A 4911-nucleotide genomic window follows, 5' to 3' on the forward strand; every position below is an offset into this window, starting at 1 on the left:
ACGATGCCGATCAATTGGACGTGGACCGACTGAAGAGGAGCGGGCACTACTAGGAAAAGGGCTATAGATGATATGGCCACTAATGACGCACCAGACATGTGGTGCGCCATTACTATATACTAATGGCGCACCATGTGTTGGTGCGCCATTAGTGTGAAAATACTAATGGCGCACCACATCCACGGTGCGCCATTAGTAAATTTTTTTTTTCAAAACTACTAATGGCGCATCGTGGGATGGTGCGCCATTAGTAGTTCAACTAGTAATGGCGCACCATCCCACGATGCGCCATTAGTAATTATGTTTCAAAAAAAAATTCAAATTTTTTTTATTTTTATTTTTAAACTACTAATGGCGCACCGTGGGAGTGGTGCGCCGTTACTAGTTGAACTACTAATGGCACACCACTCACAGGTGCGCCATTAGTAATTTTGTTACAAATTTTATTTCAAATTTTTTTTAAGTACTAATGGCGCACGGTTGGGGTGGTGCGCCATTACTAGTTGAACTACTAATGGCGCACCACCTCCACGGTGCGCCATTAGTAACTTGGCCCATTCCACCGAATGCACCCCCCGACCGCCTTTTCAGTTTAAAAAAAATAAAAAAATGATGGAAATGTCAAAAAAATAAAATAAAACAAGTTTCCCATGTGATATGTGGTCTAGTTGTTGGGAAAATTAACAAATATGAATTTCGACTTTATTTGCAAAATCTCTCTGGAATTTCTTAAAATGGGCATAACTTTTGCATACGAACTCGGATGAAAAAGTTTTTTATATGAAAAATCATCTACTCGAAAAGTTACATCCGAATTTAACTGGGGGAACCCCGTTAAACATTTTCAAAATCCTCAAAAACCTAACAGAAAAAAGATACGGGGCTTTTAAGATCTGGAGAGGCAAAAAATTCAAAAAAATCAAACTTACTAATGGCGCACCTGCCCGTGGTGCGCCATTACTATCTTCCCGCCTTCAAAATTCAAAATAAATTAAAAAAATAAAAAAAAAGTTACTAATGGCGCACCTGCCCATGGTGCGCCATTAGTATCTTCCCGCCTTCAAAATTCAAAATAAATCAAAAAAATAAAAAAAGTTACTAATGGCGCACCTGCCCATGGTGCGCCATTACTATACCATATATATGGCTGGGCGTGTCCTCTCCTCCTTACCTCTTCATTCTTCTCCTCCACTCCACCTCTCCTCCACTTCATCTCCTTCTCCCTCCTCTCCGGTGAGCTCCTCCTCCCTCCTCTCCGGTGAGCCCCTCCTCCCTCCTCTCCGGTGAGCTCCTCCTCCCTCCTCTCCGGTGAGCTCCTCCTCCCTCCTCTCCGGTGAGCTCCTCCTCCCTCCTCTCCGGTGAGATCCTCCTCCGTCCTCTCCGGTGAGCTCCTCCTCCCTCCTCTTCGGTGAGCTCCTACTCCCTCCTCTCCGGTGAGCTCCTCCTCCCTCCTCTTCGGTGAGCTCCTCCTCCCTCCTCTTCGGTGAGCTCCTCCTCCCTCCTCTTCGGTGAGCTCCCCTCATGGTTTCTCCTTCCTCCTCTCCGATGCTCCGGTGAACTCCTCTCCGGCGACCTCCTCCTCCTCTCCGGCGATGTAGGCGAGCACCTCTCCGGCGACCTCCTCCTCCTCCTCTCCGGCGAACTCCTCTCCGGCAAAAGAACACGGCAAAAGAACGTACAAGATCCAAAAACAGGAACAAAATTTGAAATAATATCATGCAAAAAAAGAGCCAAAAAACGAGCAAAAAATGGGCAAAAAAATCGCGATCCAGATCCAAATTCAAAATTCAAAAATAGCAATGGCACACGGTGGGGGTTAGACGGTGCGCCACTACTATTTTCCCGCCTTCAAAATTAAAAAATACTAATGGCGCACCGTGGCCTATACTAATGGCGCACCAGTGGCCTATACTAATGGCGCACCAGTGGTGCGCCATTAGTATACCAGATACTAATGGCGCACCACTGGTGCGCCATTAGTAAAAAATACTAGTGGCGTGATGCTAGTGGCGCACCAGTGGTGCGCCATTAGTAGGCAAAACTGGTGCGCCACTAGTAAGCCTTTTTCTAGTAGTGGGGCTACTGTTGGTAGCTTGCGGGAGGCGCTCCAACAGGAAGAAAAATTTGGTTACGGCAACGTTCGCGGGTGCCGTGTCTTCGGGAAGGAGACCGCAACACCTCTTACTTCCAGGCTCAAGCAGCGCAAAGACAAAGACTTAACAGGATCCAAGGCCTGCGTCGTCAGGATGGTTCACTTTGTGCCACTGAAGCCGAGGACAAGAGTGAGGTGCAAGTTTTCTACGAGAACATTTATGAGTCTCAAGGTTACTCGGATGCGACCGATCTGTTGAACCATGTTCCAGCCAAGGTTACTTTGGATATGAATACTGAGCTCACTAAACCGTATACTGCGGCTGAGGTTCGTACAACGTTATTTCAAATGGCCCCGTCTAAAGCACCAGGGGTAGATGGTTTCACGACTGGTTTTTATCAGCGGCATTGGGGTTTAATTGGTGAGGATGTAACCCGAGCAGTGCTAGATTTCTTGAATGGAGGTGAACTACCAGCTGGGTTGAATGATACTTCGATTACATTAATTCCCAAGGTACGACACCCTCAGTCAATTGCTCAATATCGGCCCATTGCTCTCTGTCCGGTTCTTTATAAAATTGCAGCCAAATGTATTACAAACCGGTTGAGACCTGTAATGGACTTGATCATTAGTGAAGAGCAAAGTGCTTTTGTCCCTGGGCGTCTTATAACTGACAATGTACTAGTGGCATATGAAAGTGTGCATACTATGAAGAGGAGGAAGAAGGGGAACAATTTTGCTTGTGCTGTCAAGTTAGATATGATGAAGGCCTACGATCGAGTTGAGTGGCATTTCCTTGAAGCCATTCTAACAAGACTAGGGTTCAACATGATCTTTACTCGTTTGATAATGAAGTGTGTTACTTCAGTCAGGTTCTCAATTCGTTTTAATGGAGAACTACAGCCTTCCTTCACACCTTCACGTGGATTTAGGCAAGGAGATCCAGTGTCTCCATATATCTTTTTGATATGTGCAGAAGGCCTCTCTTCGTTGCTCAAGTCTCATATTGGAGGACATATCGACAGAGGTATTCGAGTAAGTTACAGATCACCTTGGGTGTCACATTTATTGTTTGCAGATGATAGTTTGATTTTCATCAGTGCAACTAATCAAAGTGCTATTCGACTGAATGAGATCCTTAGAATTTATGGTGATGCTTCGGGGCAGTGTGTCAATCACGATAAAAGCTCTATCTATTTCAGCTCCAACACACCAGCACACTTGAGATAGCAGCTGAAAACAGTTCTGAACATTCCCGTGGAGGCTTTCAGCGAGAGATATCTGGGCCTGCCTGTTGGAGATCGTTGCAGAAATTAAAAAAAATTCTACGCATCACCAAGAACAATCTATGGAGTCTTCTAGCAACGAGAGGGAAAAGAGTGCATCTACATACCCTTGTAGATCGCGCGCGGAAGCGTTCAAGAGAACGGGGTTGATGGAGTCGTACTCGTCGTGATCCAAATCACCGATGATCCTAGCGCCGAACGGACGGCACCTCCGCGTTCAACACACGTACGGTTGGGGAAGATGTCTCCTCCTTCTTGATCCAGCAAGGGGGAGGGAGAGGTTGATGGAGATCCAGCAGCACGAAGGCGTGGTGGTGGAAGCAGTGGGGATCTCGGCAGGGCTTCGCCAAGCTCAGCGAGAGGGAGAGGTGTCACGGGAGGGAGAGGGAGGCGCCAGGGGCAGGGATGCGTCTCCCATGCGCCTCCCCACTATATATAGGGGTGGAGGGGGCTGGTTTCTTGCCCTCCAAGTCCATTGGGGCGTTGGCAAAGGTGGGGGAAAGAAATCCCATCATTTCCCTTCCCCACCAATTGTTATCCCCCTTTTTTAGGGATCTTGATCTTATCCCTTCGGGATATGATCTTATTCCTTCTAAGGTGGGATCTTGGTGCGCCTTGACCAGGGGTGTGGGGCCTTGCCCCCACTACCCACGTTCATGTGGGTCCCCCCATGCAGGTGGGCCCCACTTCGGAACCTTCTAGAACCTTCCCGGTACAATACCGAAAAATCCCGAACATTTTTTGGTGGCCAAAATAGGACTTCCCATATATAAATCTTTACCTTCGGACCATTCCGGAACTCCTAGTGACGTCCGGGATCTCATCCGGGACTCCGAACAACTTTCGGTTAACCGCATACTAATATCTCTACAACTCTAGCGTCACCGAACCTTAAGTGTGTAGACCCTACGGGTTCGGGAGACATGCAAACATGACCGAGACGACTCTCCGGTCAATAACCAACAGCGGGATCTGGATACCCATGTTGGCTCCCGCATGTTCCACGATGATCTCATCGGATGAACCACGATGTCGAGGATTCAATCAATCCCGTATACAATTCCCTTTGTCAATCGGTACGTTACTTGCCCGAGATTCGATCATCGGTATCCCAATACCTTGTTCAATCTCGTTACCGGCAAGTCACTTTACTCGTACCGTAATGCATGATCCCGTGACCAAACACTTGGTCACATTGAGCTCATTATGATGATGCATTACCGAGTGGGCCCAGAGATACCTCTCCGTCATACGGAGTGACAAATCCCAGCCTCGATTCGTGCCAACCCAACAGACACTTTCGGAGATACCCGTAGTGCACCTTTATAGCCACCCAGTTACGTTGTGATGTTTGGCACACCCAAAGCACTCCTATGGTATCCGGGAGTTGCACAATCTCATGGTCTATGGAAATGATACTTGACATTTGGAAAAGCTCTAGCAAACGAACTACACGATCTTGTGCTATGCTTAGGATTGGGTCTTGTCCATCACATCATTCTCCTAATGATGTGATCCCGTTATCAATGACAT

The sequence above is a fragment of the Triticum aestivum genome, chromosome 3D, assembly GCF_018294505.1.
Source record: "Triticum aestivum cultivar Chinese Spring chromosome 3D, IWGSC CS RefSeq v2.1, whole genome shotgun sequence".
In the NCBI taxonomy this organism is placed as follows: domain Eukaryota; kingdom Viridiplantae; phylum Streptophyta; class Magnoliopsida; order Poales; family Poaceae; genus Triticum; species Triticum aestivum.